Genomic DNA, 24,616 nt, shown 5'->3' with positions numbered 1-24,616 from the left:
CAGTCCCAGGGCCGAGCAAGGCCCAGGGTTGCAGGGGCATTGCTGGCTAGAGGTCCCGACTGACAAAGTAACTGAGAAAATTCCTGTGTCTGTTCCACATACTTCCCATCAAAAGCCTAGTTGGCAAGTTCACAGAAATTGGTAAGCTGATTGTAAAATTCATACAGGAAATATCAAGGACCCAGAATAACTAAAACAATCTTCAAAGAAATAAACAGAATTATAAGACTCTTCCCTATGTTAAAGCATCCTGCAAGATACAATAATCATGACCATATGGTACTGGGATACAGACGTAGAGATATAGATGAGGGGAATAAACAGAGCCCAGAAGTAAGCCATTACATTTACAGTCCACTGATTTTCAGACTGTGCTGAGAAAACTCATTGTGGGTAGGAATCCTATTATTATTATTTTTTTTGAGATGCAGTCTCACTCTGTTGCCCAGGATGGAGTGCAGTGGTGTGATCGCAGCTCACTGCAACCTCTGCCTCCGAGTTCAAGTGATTCTCCTGCCTCAGCCTCCTGAGTAGCTGGGATTACAGGCAGGCACCACCACACCCGGCTAATTTTGGTACTTTTAGTAGAGATGGGGTTTCACCATGTTGACCAGGCTGGTCTCAAACTCCTGACCTCTCAGGTGATCTGCCCGCCTTGGCCTCCCAAAGTGCTGGGATTACAGGCATGAGCCACCGTTGCCAGCCAGGAATCCTCTTCTTATCAAATGGTGCTTGCACAATGGGATACCCTCATACAAAAGAATAATGTTGGATACCTTCCTCAGACCACACACAAAAATTAACTCCAAGGTGACTATGGATGTAAATTTAAGAGCTAGAAAGAGAAAATCTGGCCGGGCGCAGTGGCTCACTTCTGTAATACCAGCACTTTGAGAGGCTGAGGCAGGCAGATTACCTGAGGTCAGGAGTTCCAGACCAGGCCTGGCCAACATGGCGAAACCCTGTCTCTATTAAAAAAAAATACAAACATTAGTCGGGCGTGGTGGCCCGTGCCTGTAATCTCATCTACTCGGAAGTCTGAGGCAGGAGAATTGCTTAAATCTGGGAGGCAGAGGCTTCAGTGAGCTGAGATTGTGCCATTGCACTCCAGCCTGGGCAACAGAGTGAAACTCTGTCTCAAAAGAAAAATAAATAAATAAATAAATAAATAATCTTAAAAAATAAAAAATAATAAAACAAAAAAAGATAAAATCTTAGAAGAAAATATCACTGCAGGCGAGATGAAAGTTTTTAAGATGTGGCATCAAAACCACCAGTGACAAACGAAAATACAATAATTGTACTTTATAAAAAGCAAAACCTGTTGTGTTTCAAATATGAAAATACAACTACAAAATGGGAGAAATATTTGCAATCATACACCTGATAGGGAACTTGTATTTAGATTACAAAAAGAATTCTTCCTACTCAATAAAAAGAAGAAAAATAATCCAATTTTTAAATAGGCAAAGGATTGCAGTAGATATTTCTCTAAAGAAGATACACAAATAGACAAGAAACACATGAAATGATTCTCTGTATCCTCAAGTCAAGTCAAAACAACAATGATGCCACTTCACACTCACCAGAATGGCCAGAATGAAAAAGCAGATAATGACAAATGCTGATGAGGATGCAAAGAAGCTGGAACATTCCTGCATTGCTGGGGGGACTGTCAAATGCTACAGCCATGCTGGAAAATCTGGCAGTTCCTCAACATGTTAAACGTCACATAAGTCTTCATATGACCCAAGAGTTCCACTCCTGGGTATGCACCAAGAGAAAAGATGTCCACACCAAATAGTGTACAGGAGTGTTCATAGCAGCATTATTCACAGAAGCAAAAAAGTAGAAACAACCTAATGCCCATCAACTCATTAGCATCCCCAGGGGCATATTCATGCAGTCAAGTATCACTTGGCCATGAAGTGAATGAAACCGTGGGTAATGCTACAATGTGGATGAACCTTGAAAACATTATGCTAAGTAAAAAGACAGTTGTACAGGCTCACATATTGTGTTATCTGTTTATAGGAAATACCCAGAATAGGCAAATCTATGGAGATAGGGGAGAGCTCTGTATGGAGCTGTTACCTAGGGCCGAGGTTGTGGTTGGGGTTGGGGCTTGGAGACAGTATGAGGAATGACTAATGTTTATAGGGTTTCCTTGGGGGAGGGGGGACAAAGTGTTATAAAACTGTGATTTAAAATCAACTGTGCGCAATTATGAATATACTAAAAGCCATTCAATCCATCACCTTAAATGGGTGAATCTTATCTAGGGCATCTATGTTGAAACTGGGGCAGATGTAGTGAAAAAGAGAAAAAAAACGAGTAAATGTTTGCAATGGAGGCAGAAACAGAGAGAATGAGACGTCCTGTGAATGGAAGAAATAGAGAGAAGGGAACATGGTCATATTTACAAATCAGAGATCTGAAAATGGAGGTTCACACCAATAGTGTCACTGCCAGACAGGAGGGTCGCCCGCAGGGCTGCAGACAGACTGGGGTTCACACTGGCAATGGCGCTGGCAGCCACATCGGGAGGCAGGAGGGTCCCGATGCCCAGCTGAAGGGTAATGATAGCCTAGGTGGTGATGTCGGCCATTAGAGGGGCCTCTTCTGCTGGCAAGTGTGTGACAGTAGAAAGAAGGACAGGCCTATGTGGAACGCAGCAGGGGCTCTTCTGTGGCTGGATGTGGGACCCTGAGTAGGAATGTGGGGAATGGACAGGTAAGCGGATCATGCTGGCTGGTAGATTGGCCAGCACTATGAGCTGAAGGACAACAATGGGGAGTGGCTGTGAGGCCCTGGGAGTGTCTGAGTGTGAAAGGAGATGGGTGCGAGCCACTGGGGAATATGTGGTGGCTACTGCTGCGTAGATGGACGTTGTGGGAGAATATGCTGGTGAGGTCTGTGAGTTTCTAGGGGTTTCCTCGGTGCCTGGGGCTGGCTCCTGCAGAAAACTGAAGATGGTTGGAGCAGAGCTGAGACACACAGGAGTCCCTAAGGAAAGGGGGTGAAGAGGTGAGAGAGATAGGGGAGGATCTCAGGGGAGGTCTGTGAGTTTTTAGGTGATTCCTGGATGTGGGGCGTTTGGAATCTGGGGACGGCTGGAGAGGAGCTGGGAGACATGGGAGAGTCTCTGAGGGCTGGGGGTGACGAGTTGAAAGAGACTGGGGAGGAGCCCTGTGAGGTCTCTGAATTTCTGGGTGTTTCCTAGATGTGTAGGGTTGACTATTGCAGAAATCTGGGGGTGGTTGGAGAGGAGTTGGGAGATACAGGAGCATCCCTGAGAGCAAAGGGTGAAGGTGCGGAGACATGGGGGAGGATCCCAGGGAGGTCTGTGGGTTTCCAGGTGATTCCTGGGTGTGGGGAGCTGACTCCAGCTGAAATGCGGGGATGGTTGGAGAGGAGCTGGGAGACACCGGAGAGTCCCTGAGGGCTGGGATGGAGACATGGGGGAGGATTCCAGGAAGGCCTGTGAGTTTCTAGGGGTCTCCTGGGTGTTAGGGGCTGCCCCCAGGAGAAGTCTGGGGATGGCTAGAGAGGAGCTGGGACACACTGGAGCGTCCCAAAGGGCTGCAGGAGAAGAGTTGAGAGACAGCGTGGAGGAGGGCACTCAGATTTGCGTCTGCAGGTGATTCTTGAGTGTTGGGGGGCAACAGTCAGTTGGAGACATGTGGGGATGATTAGAGAGTAACTGGGAGACATGAGAGAGTCCCTGAGGGCTGGAGCTGAAGGGGTGGGAGTCATAGGGGAGGACCCCAGTGAGGTCTGTGAGTCTCTAGGTAATTCTTGGGTGTGACGGGCTGACTGTGTCAGAAATCGTCGGTGGTTTGAGGAGTAGCTGGGAGACACAGGAGAGAGTCCCTGAGGGCTGGGGGTGAGCTGTGGGGCCATGGCAGTAAGAACATGTGGTATATTACTGATGCATGTGGTGGCTGTGAAGAAGCCCCAGGGAAGGGCAGAGCCCAGTGGCTTCTGTGATTGTCCCTCATGGTTAGGAAAGGGAAATGGGATATTGTGGGATTTTGGTGAAGGAGGAAGTGAGTGTAGTGAAGCCTTAGGGGATGATGAAAAGTAGCCCCAGGGTCCTAGTAGACCCAGGAGCCCCCTCCTGGGTCTGAGTTTCTGGGAGGGGAGAGAGAGAAGCTGGGTGAGGCTGGCATGGATCTTGAGACCAGGCTGGGGGACTGCTCACAGAAGGAGCCAAGTGAGACCCCACTATTCTTAGATGCAGACATGATTAGAAACCAGGAGCTCCCAGGGTCCCTTACTTCTTTTCTGACCCCCAATATGAAGGGTAGAGTGAGTGAGTATGTGTGGGTGGTGAGAAGTGTGTGCTCCTTAGGAAAGTGGGAATAAACAAATGAGACAGACAGAGATTCACTTACCCAAGTGTTCTGTCCTGTCCTCTGAATCCGCTCCCAGGTCATAGGATGCGGTAAGCTCCCGGGTGCACCCAGAACCAGCAGCAGGCTCTAACCACTGCTGTCCTCTGCAAGGATCTGAGCACCATCAGGCCAGGGTGGGCTTAAGTATCCATGGGCGGGGTCTGACAGCGGAAAGGGCGGAGCTTTATGCCTTTTTCCCTGAGCCTCACCCAGCTTTACTAGGCTCCACCGCATAGGAAGATGCTTTCCTGATTTGCTTTCAGGTGAAACATTTGGGACAGTCTAAAAACTTAGAACTTTTGTTGGCCAAATATATGATGAATTAATAGCACTTAACCCTGAAAACCGTCTAGCTCTGTGGTTCTCACGTTGTGATTCTGAGACCAGCAGCATCCTTGTAACCCTCAACCCAGAGATCTGCAAATCTGTGTTGTAAGAAGCCTTGCCCCTGCCCCGATGCATGGCAGTTTAAGAACCACACGTGTTCGCCAAAAGATCTTTAAGAAAAAGTTGGAATGTCTTTTGTTTAAATATTATTCTGCTCTGGAGTCATCTGGAGAAATCAGGACCAGGTGGGGAGAGCACTGATTGGAGGAGGGTGATTCTGAATAATTATATTAATCAGACTGAGACTGGCACTGCTCAGGTGTGACAAATACCTGATTTTACATAAATATTTACATCAGAACATAAACATTTTCTACCTTCGTTTGCCTGATGGCCTCATTAAGGGTCAACAGCTTTCCGTTCCCAGAGTTGATGTCTCATTCCAAGGACTTTTAGGGACACTGAGGGTGAGGGGAGAAGGATTTCTGACACTGTTTCATTCTTTGTTGCTTTGTGAAGAAAATGACATTTGTTTTATACATATATTACATTCTCCTTTCATTACAATTCTTCCTTTTTTCCAAGCCTCCTGAGATAACTTATGATTTTAATTCATCTTCTCTTTTTCTAAATGATTTACATCTGAAATAAATTTTGGTGACGTATTATACCACTCTCACTCTATTCTAAATTTGAAGGATATTCTCATTTCCTTCAATGAACCCACTAGCTATTTTAAGAACTTTACTTATGTTTCAAGTCCGGCTGATGAATCATGAATATTTTGTTCAGATGTTGGTAATATTCCTTTTTTTTTTTTTTTTTTTTTTTTTTTTAAAGACAGAGTGTCACTCTGTTGCCCAGGCTGCACTTCAGTGGCACAATCTTGGCTCACTGCAACCTCCGCCTCCCAGGTTCAAGTGATTCTCCTGCCTCAGCCTCCCAAGTAGCTGGGACTATAGGCGCACGCCACCACACCTGGCTAATTTTTTTGCATTTTTAGTAGAGATGGGGTTTCACCATGTTGGCCAGGCTGGCCAACAAACTCCTGACCTCAGGTGATCCACCTCCCTTGGCCTCCCAAAATGCTGGGATTACAGGTGTGAGCCACTGCGTCTGGCCAATGTTGGTAATATTTGCTGATTAGTAGATGATTAATTTTACATTACATCAATAGGCATTTATGAGGGATATCCATGGCTTTTGTACAACACTGAAATTGTCATTAAACCAGCAAATCTAACATTCAACTGCATCATTTCTTCCTTTATATGACTTGTATAAATAATATGTCAGCTTAAATTTGAGCATATTTTACTCTTAAATGGTGCAAAACAAGTTTGACTCATTCAGAACTTCGTCGAACTGCCTGGGATAAACAGTCTCATGTGTGCAATCTTTGACCCCACTGGGCCACGTAAGACTGGACCTGGAGCCCAGAATACTTCCGCTCCAAGTAACACTTGCCCTGTTTCAGACTCATTGTTCCTTTATTTAGCTTCAGAGTGTGCATCAATGACTCCCAGGTGTACCCCGAGCGTTCAGTATTTCACACTGTACTGACAGAAGTCAAGGTCCTTCTGGAGCTGCTGCAGGAGAGGGGTATGAGCAGCCAAATTGCCGTCTGTCCTGGAGTGGTGTTAGGGTTGGCTGCTAACCATGGGGGACTGACGGACACCACTGAAGCTGATATTCCGCTTCCACTGTCTCCTCTCTCTGCATGTAGGTAAAGCCTCGTTCCATCCAGTGCTTGTCTGCATTATGTTCACTTGGTGAATGCTATACCAAGATACAATGGATAGACGCATTTAGAGTCATCCTCTGGGATTGGTAATTACTACACCTTGTGCTGCTCCCTTGGGACTGAGAACCATGCGCATCTCTACAATGCAGCAGAAATGTCTCAAAGCTCGTAACTCTTGTATTTTCCGGTACTGATAACAATGTTTTTATCATTCATTACTTTGAATATTTTATTGTAACTTTCAAAGGAGGGGTGGTCATATAAATGCTTGGACTTAATGCGATTAAAATCATGGAGTATATCCATGATTTATGAAAAAGCAGTCCCGTGGCGGGGCATGGTGGCTCACACCTGTAATTTCAGCACTTTGAGAGTTGGAGATGGGAGGATCTCTTGAGCCCAGAAGTTTGAGACCAGGCTGGGCAAGATGGCCTAAATCCTAGCAATCTTTAAAGTGATGTCTTTTTTTGGATACGTGCTAATGAGCTGACTGGTGGCTGGCAGCCCCTAGGTAGCTCCAGGATGGGGCTGCTCACAGGAAAGAGCAAGGCAACATTAGAGGGGTGAGATTTTCGGCTCCAAACCCAATTTCCATGGAGGGCAGAGAAGCTGAAGGTTGAGTTGATCACCAGTAGCCTATGGTTTAATCCATCATGCCTATGTAATGAAGCCTCCATAAAAACCCCAAAAGGACTGGATTTAGAGACCTTCTGGTTAGAACTTCCTGGAAGATGTGCTTGGCTCCCCCCATACCTGGCCCTATGCATCTCTTTATCTGTACTTTTTGCAATATCCTTCATAATAAACTGGTAAATGTAAGTGTTTCCCTGAGTGCTGTGAGCTGCTCTAGGCAGATTAATGGAATTCAAAGAGGGGGTGGTGGAAACCTGGTTTATAGCTAGTCTGTCAGAAGCACAGGTAAAACAAACTGGGGCTTGCCATTGTCGTTGGAAGTGGAGGCCAGTCTTGTGGGCCTCTGGGACCTGATGCTATGTCCAGGTAGATAGTGTTCCAGTTGAATTGGAGGACACCCAGGTGGTGTCCACCGAAGAATTGATTGTGTGCTTGTTTGATGGAGAGAAATCCCCACATGTGTGGTCATAGAGTCTTCTGTGTTGATTACTGTGGTGTGAGAGCAGAGGAAAAAGTTTTTGTTTTTTTCCACTCAGCCTATAATGTAAAAAGGCCTATTTTCTCACATATTGAGGATCACTGGACTTATAATAAAAATGTATCATCTTTGTCAACTTGATAGGTAAAAAGGATGTTGGTTTTAATTTCTCTTTCTTTCTTTCTTTCTTTCTTTCTTTCTTTCTTTCTTTCTTTCTTTCTTTCTTTCTTTCTTTCTTTTTCTTTTTCTTTCTTTTCCTTTCTTTTCTCCTTCCTTCCTCCCTCCCTCCCTCCTTCTCTCCCTTTCTTTTCTTTCTTTCTTTCTTTCTCTCTCTCTCTTTCTTTTTCTTTCTTTCTTCCTTCCTTCTTTCCTTCCTTCCTTCCTTTCTCTCTTTTTCTTTCCTCTCTTTCTTTTTTTGTTTTGAGACAGAGTTGCACTCTGTTCCCCAGGCTGGAGTGCAGTGGCATGATCTCAGCTCACTGCAACCTCTGCCTCCCAGGTTCAAGCAATTTTCCTGCCTCAGTCTCCCGAGTAGCTGGGATTACAGGTGCATGCCACCATGCCTGCCTAATTTTTGTATTTTTAGTAGAGACAGGGTTTCACCATGTTGGCCAGGCTGATTTTGAACTCCTGACCTCAGGTGATCCACTCATCTTGACCTCCCAAAGTGCTAGGATTACAGGCATGAGCCACTGTACCCAGCCGGTTGTAATTTCATTGCTAAAAATAAAGGTGATCATAGTTGATAACTTTTTGTCATTTCTCTGTTCATAGCCTTCTCAAATATTTCACTCATTTTTTGATTTCTAAATTTTTTTTTTTTTGAGACAGAGTTTCACTCTTGTTGCCCAGGCTGGAGTGCAATGGTGTGATCTTGGCTCACTGCAACCTCTGCCTCCTGAGTCAAGTGATTCTCCTGCCTCAGCTTCCCGAGTAGCTGGGATTACAGGCATGCGCCACCACGCCCGGCTAATTTTGTATTTTTATTAGAGGTAGGATTTCTCCATGCTGGTCAGGATGGCCTTGAACTCCTGACCTCAGGTGATCTGCCTGCCTCGGCCTCCCAAAGTGCTGGGATTACAGGCATGAGCCACCTCACCTGGCCTAAATTTTTAATTAAAAACTTTTTTTTTAGAGACAAGGTCTCTGTGCCACCCAGGCTGAAGCGCAGTGGCACAGTCATAGGTCACTGAAGCCTCCAATTTCTGGGCTCAAGCAATCCTCCTGCATTGGCCTCTTGAGTAGCTGGGACCACAGGTGCACATCACCATGCCTGGCTGTTCACCCATTTTTCAGTTGTTCATTTGTCCCCCCTCACTGTTTTGTGACCATCCCTTCCTAAGGAAATTAGCTGCTATCTGTCATATGTATTGAGGATAATTTCCCCCAGTCATTTGCCATATGTCTTAATTTTAATATGCTATAAAATTCATAGTTTTCACTTTATGGCACCTGGGTTGAGAACCATTATTTGAACCAAAAATTGGTCTGTCACTCTTTTGGTTTGAGCCTTTATTTTGCCAATAGTGTTTTTTAAATGTCTGCATATTTCTAGGACTTTCTCATTTTGCTAAATTTTATATATATATATATATGTGTGTGTGTGTGTGTATATATATATATGAGATAATATTTGCTTATTTTTAAGAAAAATGTTAAAATGCAAGCCCCTATTCCTACATCAACCTCCTCTCCCTTGTTAATTCCATTTCTCTCCCAAAATAACCACCTTTAACAATTTTGCCTTTGTTATTTCAGATTGGTTTCTATATATTTACATACATATTTATGTAAGGTTAGAAACAGAGTTTGGGAGTTTGTGTGTTTTTACTTAAGTGGTACCATATTGACTATATATTCTGCACATGTTTTTGTTGTTTTTTACATTGTCTTGGAGATCTTTCCATGTTTATACATGTAAATTACCTTATTCTTTTTCATTGCTCACAGCATTCCATGCTATGGGTGTATCAGGTTAATAAACTGCTATTGGTGAATATCTATTTTTTTTCTTAATAATTCTGCAGTGAACAGCTTTTGTACATACTCTTATAAATGTGTGTTTCTGTAGGATCATTCCCTAGAAATGGCAAACCCAAAAATTTAAGAGAAAGCTGCCGAATTTTCTTTTCAAAGGCTGAACCAAGAGTAGACAACATAATCCATTTCCTCAAGCAGACAGATTGAGACAAGGTCTCAATCTGTCATCCAGGCTGTAGTGCAGTGGTATAATCAGAGCTCACTGCAGCCTGGAACTCCTGGTCTCAAGTCATCCTCCTACCTCAGCCTCCCGAGTAGCTGGGACTACAGGCATGCACCCCTGCACCTGGCTCATTTTTTTTTTTTTTTTGTATACATGGGGACTTGCTATGTTGCCCAGGCTGATCTGAAACTCCTGGTCTCAAGTGATCCTCCTGCCATGGCCTCCCAAAGTTCTGGGATTACAGGTGGGAGCCACCATGCCCTGCCTGGTCATCTTCTAATAAGCTTATTCTTTTGTATTTCCCTTGCTATTTACTCCTTGTTTGTTTTTTCTGTTTAGGTATTCATCTTATGTATGAACTCTTTCTGTATATTTTTCAAAGAAGTGATTCTCCTGTCTCAGCCTCCCAAGTAGCTGGGATTACAGGCACCCGCCACCATGACCGGCTAATTTTTGTATTTTTAGTAGAGACGGGGTTTCACCATGTTGGCTAAGTTGGTCTTGAACTTCTGACCTCAGGTGATCTGCCTGCCTCAGCCTCCTAAAGTGCTGGGATTACAGGCATGAGCCACTGTGCCCAGCCTAGAAAGCAATATTTATTAATAAGGCGAGTTATATTGCTTAATGTAGTAATGATAAATTTCCCATGCATTACTGCTGTACTGTAATAATTTTAATATATTGATGGCTTTTGTATGCTACTTTTTATAAATATTTGCAGTTTTATTCATAGGGACATTTACCTGTTGATTTTTTGGCATTTTTGAGTTTTTCTTAATTGTTCTGTTATAGTATAATTTGGTTATCAGGGTTATACTAGGATTTGTGGTAGTAATATAATGAATTTAGAAGCTTCCCAACAAGTTCTGCTCTGTTGGACAGTTTATAATAATAATAGGCTCATTAAAGCTATGGTATAATTCTCCCTTAGAGCATTCAGAATATATCACCTATTTGGGAATTAACCTTAAACTTCTGAGGTTATTGTTTTCTTTAGTATTTGTACTACTTGTCAAATATATTTTGGTTCTTTCTGTATTTCTTGAAAATTATATTTTCCATTTCATTCGCTTCTGTTTTTTTCTGTATTATCTGCTCTCTGCTTGCTCTGGCTTTGTTTGCTGTTTTTATTAGAGTCATAGACAGTTCAGTGTTAACAGCTTGGGCTGTGGAAGCTTCCTCTCAGTTTGTTGTACCAGTATGTTTAGTAGACACTGAGCCTCAGTGCCCTCATCAGTAAAATGACAATATAATCATGCCTGTGTTGTAGTGTGGGATGAGAATTAAATGAAGTAATACACATGAAACACTTAGAACATACGAACCCTCCATGCATGTTAGTTACTATTGTTATTACCACTTTCTTGTAGTGGAAGATGGGTTAATTTATTTTCACTCTTGTTTTTCATGAAATCATTGTTACAAGTTTTCCTTTGAGTATGACTTTATTTCCTACTGTCTTGAATATGTACTGCCTTTGTTTATTTTCAAAGAGTATGTGATTATTATTATTGTTTTTTTTTTTTTTTTCTGAGACAAAGTCTCGCTCTGTCGCCCAGGCTGGGGTGCAGTGGTGCAATCTCAGCTCACTGAAGCCTCCACCTCCCGGGTTCAAGCAATTCTCCTGCCTCAGCCTCCCCAGTAGCTGGGATTATAGGCGCACACCACCATGACTGACTGATTTTTGTATTTTTAGTAGGGATGGGGTTTAACCATGTTGGCCAGGCTAGTCTCGGATTCCTGACCTCAGGTAATTGTTTTGATTTTTAGATCCCACAAATAAGTGAGAACATGAGATGTTTGTCTTTCTGTGCCTGGCTTATTTCAATAGCATAATGACCTCCATTTCCATTTGTGTTGTGGCAATTTACAGGATCTCATCTTTTTTCTTTTTTTTATGGCTGAATAGTATTTCATTGTGTACATGTACCACATTTTCTTTATCCATTCATCTGTTGATGGACACTTAGGATGCTTCCAAATCTTAGTTATTGTGAACAGTGCTGCAACAAACATGGGAGTGCAGAAATCTCTTTGATATACTGATTTTCTTTCTTTTGGGTATCTACCCAGCAGTAGGATTGCTGGATCATATGGTAGCTCTCTCTTCAGCTTTTTGAGGGACTTCCAAACTGTTCTCCATAGTAGTTTTACTAATTTACATTCCCACCAACAGCGTATGAGGGTTCCCTTTTCTCCACATCCTCACCAGCATTGGTTATTGCCTGTCTTTTGGATAAAAGCCATTTTAAATAGGGTGAAATGATACCTTATTGTGGTTTTGATTTGCATTTCTCTGTTCTCTGATGATCAGTGATGTTGAGCACCTTTCGATATGCCTGTTTGCCATTTGCTTGTAGGTTTTAAAGACAGAGTCTCACTCTGTTACCCAGGCTGGAGTACACTAGCATAATCTTGACTCACTGCAGTCTCCACTTCTCAGGTTGAAGCAGTCCTCCCACCTCAGCTCCCTGAGTAGCTGGGACTATAGGCACATGCCATCATGCCTGGCAGATTTTTGTATTTTTTGTAGAGACAGGGTTTCTCCATGTTGCCCAGGCTGGCCTTGACCTCCTGGCCTCCCAGTGATCCTCCCACCTCGGCCTCCCAAAGTGTTGGGATTACAGGCATGAGCCACTGCGCGAGGACTTGTATGTCTTCTTTTGAGAAATGGCTATTTCAAATATTTGGGCCATTTTAAATTGGATTATTAGATTTTTTCCTATAGAGTTGTTTGAGCTCCTTATATATTCTGGTTATTAATCCCTTGTCAGATGGGTAGTTTGCAAATATTTTCTCCCATACTGTGGGTTGTCTATTCACTTTGTTGATAGTTTCCTTTGCTGTGCAGAAGCTTTTAAACTTTATGTGATCCTGTTTGTCCATTTTTGCTTTGGTTGCCTGTGCTTTTGGAGAAATTTTTGCCCAGACCAATGTCCTGAAGAGTTTCTCTGCTGTCTTCCTATAGTAGTTTCATAGTTTGAGGTTTTAGATTTAAGTCTTGAATCCATTTGATTTTTTTTTTTTTAATATGGTGAGAGATAGAGGTCTACTTTCATTCTTCTGCATATGGATATCTTGTTTTCCCAGCACCATTTATTGAAGAAGCTGTCTTTTCCTCAGTGTATGTTCTTGGCTCCTTTGTTAAAAATGAGTTCACTGTACATGTGTGAATTTGTTTCTGAGTTTTATATTCAGTTCCATTGGCCTATGTGAATGTTTGTATGCCAGTACCATGTTGTTTTGGTTATTATAGCTCTGTAGTATGATTTGAAGTCAGGTAATGTGATTCCTCCAGTTTTGTTCTTTTTGCTTAGGATAGCCTTGGCTGTTCTGAGTCTTTTGTGGTTCCATATAAACTATAGGGTTCTTTTTTTTCTATTTCTGTGAAGAATGTCATTGGTATTTTGATAGGGATTGCATTTAATCTGTGGATTGCTTTGGGTAGTATGGATATTTTAACAATATTGATCCTTCCAATTCATGAACATGGAATATTTTTTCATTTTTTGGCATCCTCTTCAATTTCTTTCATCAGCATTTTATAATTTTCATTATAGTAATCTTTTATTACTTTGGTTAATTCCTAGGTATTTAATTTTATTTGTGACTATTTTGTGTTGATTACTTTTTAAATTTCTTTTTTAGATTGTTCACTGTTGGCATGTAGAAATGCTACTGATTTTGTATCCTGCAAATTTACTGAATTTATCAGTTCTAATAGTTTTTTTGTGGAGTCTTCAGGTTTTTCCAAATATAAGATCATATCATCTGCAAACAAAGATAATTTGACTTTTTCTTTTCTGATTTGGATGCCCTTTATTTCTTTCTCTTTTCTGATTGTTCTAGCTAGGACTTCCAGTACTCTCTTGAATAACAATGGTAAAAGCGATATCCTTGTCATGTTCCAGATCTTAGAGGAAAGGCTTTTAGTTTTTCCCCATGCAATATGATACTAGCTGTGGGTCTGTTTTATATGGCTTTTAATATGTTGAGATATGTTCCTTTTATATCCCATTTTTGAGTTTTTAATCGTGAAGGGATGTTGAATTTTATCAAATGCTTTCTCATCATCAATTGAAATGATCATATGGTTTTCTCTTTTTTTTTTTTTTTTTTTGAGACAGAGTCTCGCTCTGTTGCCCAGGCTGGAGTGCAGTGGCACAATCTTGGTTCACTGCAAGCTCCGCCTCCTGGGTTCATGCCATTCTCTCACCTCAGCCTCCCGAGTAGCTGGGACTATAGGCGCCCACCACCATGCCCAGCTAATTTTTTGTATTTTTGGTAGAGATGGGTTTTCACCGTGTTAGCCAGGATGGTCTTGATCTCCTGACGTTGTGATCCACCTGCCTTGGCCTCCCAAAGTGCTGGGATTACAGGTGTGAGCCACCGCGCCCAGCTGGTTTTCTTTTTTTTAAATCATATGGTTTTCGTTTTTCATTCTGTTGATATGATGTATCATATTGACTGGTTCGTGTATGTTGAACCATTCTTGCATCCCAGAGATAAATCCCATTGGTCATGGTGAATGATCTTTCTAATGTATTGTTGAATTCAGTTTGCTTGTATTTTGTTGAGGATTTTTGCAACAGTATTCATCAGATATATTGACCTGTAGTTTTCTTTCTTCCTTTCTTTCTTTTTTAATGTGCCTTTATCTGGTTTTGTTATCAGGGTAATACTGGCCTTATAGAATGAGTTTGGAAGGATTCCCTCCTCCTCTATTTTTTGGAATAGTTTGAGTAGGGTTGGTATTAGTTCTTTAAATGTTTGGTAGAATTCAGCAGTGAAGCCATTGGGTTCTGGGCTTTTCTTTTTCTTTTCTTTTCTTTTCTTTTTCTTTTTTTTTTTTTTTTGAGATGAGTCTCGCTCTGTCATCCAGTGCCAGGCTGGAGTGCAGTGGCGCAATCTCAGCTCACTGCAACCTCTACCTCCCTGGGTTCAAGCAATTCTGCTGCTTTAGCCTCCCAAGTAGCTGGGACCACAGGTGTGCGCCACCACTCCCAGCTAGTTTTTGTGTTTTTTTTTTTTTTTTTTTTTGAGACGGAGTCTCGCTCTGTCACCCAGGCTGGAGTGCAGTAGCAGGATCTTGGCTCACTGCAAGCTCCGCCTCCCGGGTTTACACCATTCTCCTGCCTCAGCCTCCAGAGTAGCTGGGACTACAGGCGCCTGCCACCTTGCCTGGCTAGTTTTTTGTATTTTTTAGTAGAGACGGGGTTTCACCGTGTTCGCCAGGATGGTCTCGATCTCCTGACCTCGTGATCCGCCCCTCTCAGCCTCCCAAAGTGCTGGGATTACAGGCTTGAGCCACTGCGCCTGGCCTAGTTTTTGTATTTTTAATAGAGATGGGGTTTCACCATGTTGACCAGGCTGGTCTTGAACTCCTGACATCAGGTGATCTGCCTGCCTCAGCCTCCCAAAGTGCCAGACTTTTCTTTAGTGGGAGACTTTTTTTATGGCCTTGATCTTGTTATTTGTTACTGGTCTGTTCAGATTGTGGTTTTCTTCATGGTTCAGTCTTGGTAGGTTGTAAGTGTCTAGGAATTTGTCCATTTCTTCTAGATTTTCCAATTTATTGGGATATAGTTGCTCATAGTAGCTACTAATGATCCTTTGAATTTCTGTGGTATCAGCTGTTAATGTATCATTTCAGCTGTTAATGTATCATCATTCATCTGTGATTTTATTTGTTTGGATCTTCTCTCTTTTTTCTTAGTCTGGCTAATGGTTTGCCAATTTTGTTTAACTTCCCACAAAAGCCAACTTTTTGTTTCATTGATCTTTTGTATTGCTTTCTTCATTTCAATTTCATTTATTTATTCTTTGATATTTATTATTTCTTTTTTTCTACTAATTTTGGGTTCAGTTTGCTCTTGCTTTTCTAATTCTTTAAGATGTATCCTTTGATTGTTTCTTTGAAGTTTTTCTTCTTTTTTGATAGAGGCACTTATAGCTATCCACTTTCCTGTTAGTCCTGCTTTTACAGTACTAAGATTTTGGTATGCTGTGTTTTGGTTATCATTTGTTGCCAGAAATTTTTCAATTTCCTTCTTAATTTCTTCATTGACTTACTGGTCATTCAGGAGCATATTGTTTAATTGCCATGTATTTGTATAGTTTCCAAAATTCTTCTTGTCATTTTTCTAATTTTATTCCATTGTGGTCAGAGAAGATGCTTGATATTATTACATTTTTTTTTGAATGCTTTTAGACTTGTTTTGTGACCTAACATCTGGTCTATTTTTGAGAATGATGTATGTGCTGAAGAAAACAATGTGTATTCTGGCCCAGGTGTGGTGGCTCATGCCTGTAGTCCCAGCACTTTGGGAAGCCAAGGCCAGCAGATCACCTGAGCTTAGGAGTTTGAGACCAGCTTGGGCAACATGGTGAAACCTAGTCTCTACTAAAAATACAAAATTTGTCTGGGCATTGTGGTGCACTCCTGTAATTCCAGCTACTTGGGAGGCTGAGTAACGAGAACTGCTTGAACCTGGGAGGCAAAGGTTACAGTGAGCCAAGATCGTGTCATTGTGTCCCTGCAGTCCAGCCTGGGTGATCGAGTTAGATTCCATCTTAAAAAAAAAAAAAAAAAGGAATGTGTATTCTGCAGCCATTGGATGAAATGTTCTGTAAATATCTATTAATCTATTAGGTCCATTTGGTTTATAGTGCAGATTAAGTTCAATGTTTCTTTGTTGATTTTCTGTCTGAAAGATCTGTCCAGTGCTACAAGTGGGGTGTTAAAGTCTCTAGTTATTGTATTGTGACCCATGACTCTCTTTAGCTCTAATATTTGCTTTATGTATCTGGGTGCTCCAGTGTTGGGTGCATATATATTTAAAATTGTTACAGCCTCTTGTTGAATTGATCTCTTTATCATTTAGTGACCTTCTCTGTCTCTTCTTATAGTTGTCTTTAAATCTATTTTTTTCTGATATAAATACAGCTACTACTGTTGTTTTTTGGTTTCCATTGGCGTGGAATTTTATCTTTTTCCATCCCTTCAGTCTATGTGTGTCTTTATAGGTAAAGTGTGTTTCTTGTAGGCAACAGATCATTGTGTGTTTTAAAAAAAATTTTTTTACTTTTTTATCCATTCATTCACTCTATATCTTTTGATTGGAGAGTTTATTCCCTTTGCTTTCAATGTTATTACTGATATGTAAGAAGTTACTCCTGCCATTTTGTTATTTACTTTCTGGTTGTTTTGTGTTCTTCTTTTCCTTTCTTTTCTGTCTTCCTTTTAGTGGAGATGATTTTCTCAGGTGATACGATTTAGTTTCTTGCTTTTTATTTTTTGTGTATTCACTGTATTTTTTTTTATTTGAGGTTACTATGAAGCTTACAAATACTATCTTATAACTTATTATTTTAAACTGATAACACTGTTTGCATAAAGAAACAAGCAAAAAGAAAACTAATAAAGACTCTATGCCTTAACTTTATCTCCTCACTTTTAAACTTTTTGTTGTTTCTATTTATATTTTATTGTACTGTCCATGTCTCAAAAGTTGTAGTTATTATTATTATTATTTTTCTTCTTGTTCATTATTTAGTCATTCTACTTCAGAGTACTTTAAACACCACAGTTACAGTATTATAATATTCTGTGTTTTTCTGAGTACTTATTACCAGCGAGTTTTGAACCTTCAGATGATTTCTTATTGCTCATAATGTCCTTTATTTTTTCTGATCAAAGTCCTCCCTTTAGCATTTCCTGTAGGACAGGCCTGGCATTGGTGAAATCTCTCAGCTTTAATCTCTCAGCTTTTGTCTGTCTGGGAAAAATCTTTATTATTCCTTCATGTTTGAAGGATATTTTCACCAGATATACCATTCTAGGGTAAAAGTTTTTTTCCTTCAGCACTTTAAATATGTTATGCCACTCTCTCCTGGCCTGTAAGGGTTCCACTGAAAAGTCTGCTGTCAGACGTAATGGAGCTCCATTGCATGGTTTTTTTTTTTTGTTTTTTTTTTTTTTTTTTTTTTTTCCTGCTTTTAGGATCCTTTCTTTATCCTTGACCTTTGGGAGTTTGTTTATTAAATGTCTTGAGGTTGTCTTCTTTCAGTTACGCTTTGTGTTCTTTAACTTTCTTTTACTTGGATATTTATATCTTTCTCTAGGTTTGGGAAGTTCTGTTTTTATTCCTTTGAATAAATTCTACCCCTATTTTTTTCTCTACCTCCTATTTAAGGCCAGTAAGTCTTAGATTTGACCTTTTGAGGCTATTTTCTAAATCCTTTAGGTGTGCTTCATTAAAAAAAAATCTTTTTTTATTTTGTCTCCTCTGTGTATTTTCTTTTTATTTTTTTGAGATGAAGTCTTGCTGTGTTGCCCAGGCTGGAGTGTAGTGGTGTGATCTCAGCTCACTGCAACCTTCGTTTCCTGAGTTCAAGCAATTCTCCTGCCTCAGGCTCCTGAGTAGTTGGGATTACAGGCACCCATCACTACACCCAGCTAATTTTTGTATTTTTAGTAGAGATGGGTTTCATCCTGATGGCCAGGCTGGTCTTGAACTCCTGACCTCAGTTGATCCACCTGCCTCAGCCTCCCAAAGTGCTGGGATTATAGGCATGAGCCCCCATGCCCAACCTTCTCTGTGCATTTTCAAATAGCCTGTCTTCAAGCTCACTAATTCTTCTGCTTGATAAGTTCTGCTTTTAAAAGACTCTGATACATTCTTTAGTATGCTTGATTCTTTTAAATTATTTCAGTCTCTTTAAGTTTATCTGATAGAATTCTGAATTCCTTCTCTGTGTTATCTTGAATTTCTTAGAGTTTTCTGAAGACAGCTATTTTGAATTCTCTGTCTGAAAGGTCACATATCTCTGTTTCTCCAGGATTCATCCCTGGTGACTTATTCAGTTCATTTGGGGAGGTTATGTTTTCCTGGATGGTCTTGATACTTGTAGATGTTTGTTTGTGTCTGGGCATTCAAGAGTTAGGTATTTATTGTAGTTTTCTCAGTCTGCGCTTGTTTGAATCTGTCCATCTTGGGAATACTTTCCAGATATTCAAAAGGACTTAAGTGTTTTTATCTAAGATGTATCTGCATTAGGGGTCATCCCAAGCCCCTGTGGTTCTTGTAGACTTGTAGAGGTATGGCCTTGATGGTCTTGGACAAGATCTGGAAGAATTCCTTGGATTACCAGGCAGAGACTGTTGTTCTTTCCCCTTACTTTCTCCCAGATGAAAATTCTGTCCTGGTTCTGAGCTACATGGACCTGGGGATGAGTGACACAAGTACCCCTGTGGCCACCACCACTAGGACCGTGGTGGGTCAGACCTGAAGCCAGCACAGAACTGGGTCTTGCTCAAGGCCTGCTGTAGCCACTCCCTGACTACTGCTTATGTTTTCTCAAGGCCCTGGGACTCTACAATTAGCTGGTAGCAAAGCCAGCCAGGCCTGTGACCTTCCTTTCAAGGTGGCAAGTTCTCCCAGGCCCTGGACTGGTCTAAAGGTGCTGTCTGGGAGCCAGGAACTAGATTAAAAAACCTTAGAAGTCTACTTTGTGTTCTATTGTACTGTGGCTGAACTGGCACTGAACCTATAGGATGCAATCCTTCCCACTCTTCCTTCCCCTTTCCAAGGTAGCAGAGCCTCACCCCATGACCACCACCTCCACTGGCCCATGGGGAGTACTGTCAGACTATTGCCAATGTTCCCTTGAGTCCCAAGTGCTCTTCATTCAGCTTGTGGTGAAAGCTGTCTGGCCAAGGACTCACCCGTCAGGGCAGTAGGCGCCCCTCTGGCCCAAGGCAGGTCCAGAAATGCTGTCCAAGAGAAAATTCCTGGAATCAGGGACCCCAACAGCTCACTTGGTGCTCTACTCCCCCGTGGCCTAGCTGGTACCTAAGGTGCAAGACAAAATCCCCTTTACTTTTTCCTCTCCTTTACTCAAGTGGAAGGAATCTTGCCCCATAACCACCACAGCTGGGAATGTGCTGAGTCTCAGAGCCTCAGCCAAGGCCCTGATGCAGTACCTGGGTGTCGGTGCTGGTTATTCAGGGCTCAAGGGCTCTTCAGTTAGCAGGTGATGAATTTGCCAGGACTGGGTCCTTCCCTTCAAGGCAGCAGGTTTCCTTTTGGCCCAGGGTGTGTCTAGAAATATCATCTAGGCACTAGAGCCTGGAAAGGGGGCCTCAAGACTCTGCCCAGTGCCCTATCCTGCTATGGCTGAGCTGACATCTAAGATACAAGACAAAGTCCACCCTACTCATCTGTCTTCTCTCCTCAAGCAAACGAAAGGGGTCTTGTTTGGAGCCACGAGCCGTGTAGCCTGGGTTTAAGGGAGGAGTGATGCCAGCACTCCCTTAGCTGCCCTGGCTGATGTCTCAGTATGTCTTCTGCCCCCCAGTCCTCTGGCTCTGGGCACAGTTGAGCACTAGGACTGTCCTAGAAGTTGCAGTCCTTGTGACCTAGAGTGCCTTTCTAGTTGATGTAGGGTGCTAGAGCACTTCAGCTTATGGTGGCAAGGCTTGTAGGAACTCAGGTTCAGATCGCTGGGATGGGCGTTTCCCCTTTGGCCAGGGCTGATTTAAATGCTCCCTTCCTGGGTGAGGATCAGCTGAGTTTGGTCTGGCTTTCTTTTCTGACATAACAGGGCAGCATTGGGTTCGAGGCCTCACAATTGCTGTGCTTTCCCTCTCCCCAGTGCACAGAGATGTTCTGGGCACCATGCAGCCACTGCCAGGGGTTGGGGAGGGGTGGCATTGGCGATTCAGGACTGTTTTTCTTAACTCCTCAGTGCCTGTTTTAGTGATAAGAAGTTACAACCAGCTACTGTGAGTGTCCACCTGATTTTTGGTTCTCACGAAGGTTGTGTGCGTGTGTGTGTGTGTGTGTGTGTGTGTGTGTGTGTGTAGATGGTTGTTAAACTGGTGTCATTGCAGGGGAAGGAAGATTGGTGGAGCCATCTGTTCTACCATCTTACTCTGCCTCCTTGGTTTTTCCAGGACTAACTTTCCTGGTTGGCAGTATGCAAAGAAAGGAGTGGAATATTGCTAAAACTGGAGCTGACTGAATTCTGAAGTGCCAGCTCATCAAGTAAGTTGTCACTTCCCATCCAGCTGAATTGGGAAGCAGTGGAGACATCTAAAACTTAAGCTAAATAAAGAACATCTGAATAACATAGTGCTTTCTATTCTATTGTTACGGTTAACAGCCTTTACGATTCAGAGAAAAACAGTACTAATCTGGGTGAGTAATGGTGTTACTTGGCAGCGCTCTGGATAAAGGATTACCTGCAAAAAGCCCATCTGTTTCTTCTGACCTGGTAGTGAATGTAATAGTTGGAGGTGACTTATTTTCAGACTGACTTGAAAATAAGCAGACTCAGCAAGGCAGCCATTTGAGGAAATTCACTGCGGCTGATGCAAGACTCAGAGAGAAAGAAGCTTGACATAGCCCGTTTTCATGTATTACTTTCCAGAACAGCTTCTTTGCTATTTATAGGCACGTGTGTTATCTTGGCCTTCTGGGAGCAAAAATTCCTGTGTTTGACCAGAACTGTTTTGCCAGTAGGCAGTTCCTAAGAGAAACAGGGCATTTGTTTGTTTTACTTTTGGTTTTGCTAAGTAAAAGCTGAAAGTTTGCAAATACCTGACTTGTTTAGTATCAGGCACTTTATAAATGTAAAAATGTGCATATATGTTTTATTGCAATTGCCTTTCATGTGACACAATAGAAATCAGAGCCCACCATAGCATTCAGCGCTGTGTACATGGAGGGAGTCCAGCTTGGGTGAGACGAGTGTGTGCATAAAAACACAGGTCTCTAGAGAGACTCATCAGAAACCAAATGCATGTCCTTAGAGCATGAAGGTGCTTTTCTTTTTTGATTCTCCTGAAGATTCACTTTTTATATCGTGCTGTGAACACATAAGTGAAACCTACATAGTTCTGAAGCCCGTTGTCTTCCTCTGTTGCTCTTAAAAAAGTAGGTTACCTTGAGTATGACTCCCTTCCCTTCTAGTTCTGAGTCTGTTGGCAGAAGACACAGGGCGAGGTGGAGCCAGCCTGGCTGTGGGAGGCAGGGATGAGGGTTCAGAAACCTGTGAGAGGAGCATGCCCATACTTCTTTTTATGGAATGCTATGTGCCATTTCAATATGTGGCAACCATGTTCAGAGAAACTATGGATAGAGTTTCCTCAAATGATCCTGGCAGTTTTATTTTTATTAATTGACTGATTGATTGATTGATTGAGATGGAAGCTTGCTCTGCCGCCCAGACTGGAGTGCAGTGGCGCCGTCTCAACTCACTGCAACCTCCGCCTTCTGGTTTCAAGTGATTCTCCTGCCTCAGTCTCCCGAGTAGCTGGGATTACAGGCACGCACCACCACACCTGGCTAATTTTTGTATTTTTAGTAGAGACAGGGTTTCACCATATTGGCCAGGCTGGTCTAGAACTCCTGACCTCAGGTGATCTGCCTGCCTCGGCCTCCCGAAGTGCTGAGATTACAGGCATGAGCCACTGTGTCTGGCCCCTGGAAGTTTTAAAAAAAAGGAATACCCATTGTAAACAGAGACTGATCTTAGACAAGCAAACAGAGAATGTACCAGAGTTACCCAGGGACATAAAACTGTTGGTTAATATCAGAATATTGGTTGAGAAAACCAAACGCCAGGAGGGCTGTTATCTGCTTTCTGATTGAATTTCTAGTATTTCCAGTATTGAATTAGAACCCATATTTTCTCTAGGGCCCTAAATTATGATTTTACCACCTTTGCCACCTTATTTGGTTATGTCTCAACAGGGATTTGGCTATGTCTTTATATCTACAGGATTTATCTTGTTTTAATATATTGAAGGTCATTTAATGAAGTGTGATAAAATTATAAGAAAATTTGCAATATTGAATTGCTTAGATATCTTGTTATACTCATTTGATAAATTGAATAGAGATATTAGGATTAACGTGACGTTTATAACTATGGCATGTATAAAAATTAAAGTTCTAGGAAGACAGATATCAGAATCATCTTTTTGTGTCAGGCCCTGCAAGTACCTTATATGATTTCAAGGACTTGTTTTTATTTGGTAATTTCTGGCTTTTGTGGCAGGAAAAGAGACCTCTGAGAAAACAGGGAAGAGGCTGGGCATGGTGGCTTATGCCTGTAATCCCAGCACTTTGGGAGGCTGAGGTGGGCAGATCACCTGAGGTCAGGAGTTCAAGACCAGCCTGGCCAACATGGTGAAACCCTGTCTCTACAAAAATACAAAAATTAGCCGGACGTGATGGCAGGTGCCTGTAATCCCAGCTACTCAGGAGGCTGAGGCAGAAGAATTGCTTGAACCCATGAGATGGAGGCTGCAGTGGGCCAAGATTATGCCATTGCACTCCAGCCTGGAGTCCATCTCAAAAAAAAAAAAAAAAAAAAAAAAAAAGAGGAAAGAAAGGGAAAGCGGAATGGAAAGGGGGATACAGTAACTAAATCTCTATTTCTCCTTGACTTATCAGAGTTGGCAGTTTTCTTAGTGAGCCATATTAGCCATATTTAAGTCATTTCAGGATTTGTATGACTGCCTATTTTCATGTTTTGCGGGGATTAAGAATAGTACCTTGCGAATAGCACCATAAAAACAGCACCTTGCTTTGTGTCACTATGGATCGACTCACTGAAGGTTGTTGTTAGGGATCACCTAGCTGACTGCAGAGACATTATTTTAGTGTGGTTTAATCCAGTTTAATAATACGCTCTCCTCCAGACACAACCCATTTTCCAAGTCAGAAGACTAATGTTCTCATCCTTGCTGACATATTCAAGCCAAGCCGTTCAGTGTTTATTTTTTTTGAGACAGAGTTTTGCTCTGTCTGCCAGGCTGGAATGCAGTGGTGCGATCTCAGCTTGCTGGAACCTCCACCTCCCAGGTTCAAGCGATTCTCTTACCTCAACCTCCCGAGTGGCTGGGACTACAGGCATGCACCATCACACCCAGCTAATGTTTTGAATTTTTAGTAGAGACAGGGTTTCACCATGTTAGCCAGGCTGGTCTCAAACTCCTGACCTCAGGTGATCTAACCACCTCAGCCTCCCAAAGTGCTGGGATTATAGGCGTGAGCCACCATGCCCAGCCTCTGTTCTAGTTGTTTTAAAATACACACAGGGTGTATTTTATTTTATTTTTTATTTATTTATTTTTTGAGACGGAGTCTCGCTCTGTCCCCAGGCTGTAGTTCAGTGGCTGGATCTCAGCTCACTGCAAGCTCTCCCTCCCGGGTTTACACCATTCTCCTGCCTCAGCCTCCTGAGTAGCTGGGACTACAGGCACCCGCCACCTCGCCTGGCTAGTTTTTTGTATTTTTTTAGTAGAGACGGGTTTCACTGTGTTAGCCAGGATGGTCTCGATCTCCTGACCTCATGATCTGCCCGTCTCAGCCTCCCAAAGTGCTGGGATTACAGGCTTGAGCCACCGCGCCCGGCCAGGTGCATTTTATTTTATGATTTTTATTTACTTAATACAAGTTACATCACAGCCTGTGGCTGCAAATGGGGCCCTTGTTGTTGTTAAGTGTATTTGCCAGTTTAACAGAATTCTTCTTATTTTCTCTTGGAATCCTGATTCTCTAAGCCAGAGATCCAGGCCCTGGATGCACCTTCAGGTCTGTGAGCGGCTGCCTGGATCCCTTGATGGAAACTGAGAGATCAGAATCAACTGCTTTGTCTTTGGGAACCTAACACTAGACTATGCCTAGCTGTCTGGTCCAGACCAACAGTGAGGTACCCACACACACTGGCCTCGTCTGATCTTTCTGTCTCTAGCCTGGCCTCCTGTGGCAAGTCAGTCTCCAGGACGCAGGCTATGAGGTGGAGCTTTTCATGCAGGGAGG

General features: G+C 42.4%; 1 long non-coding RNA gene across 1 annotated transcript in view; it reads left to right on the top strand.

The window, feature by feature from the left end:
• The window catches only part of LOC105495688 (uncharacterized), a 58,510-nt gene that overhangs the window by 6,074 nt on the left and 27,820 nt on the right, over nt 1-24,616 (top strand). Inside the window, exons 2-3 of the long non-coding RNA XR_011607053.1 lie at nt 6,451-6,655; nt 20,740-20,830. This is a non-coding gene — a long non-coding RNA (uncharacterized lncRNA). The remainder of the gene's footprint in view (nt 1-6,450; nt 6,656-20,739; nt 20,831-24,616) is intronic.

This window comes from Macaca nemestrina, chromosome 8, assembly GCF_043159975.1.
Source record: "Macaca nemestrina isolate mMacNem1 chromosome 8, mMacNem.hap1, whole genome shotgun sequence".
Classification (NCBI taxonomy): Eukaryota; Metazoa; Chordata; class Mammalia; order Primates; family Cercopithecidae; genus Macaca; species Macaca nemestrina.
Note: the sequence above shows the minus strand (reverse complement) of the source record. Positions and strands in the feature narration are given on the sequence as shown.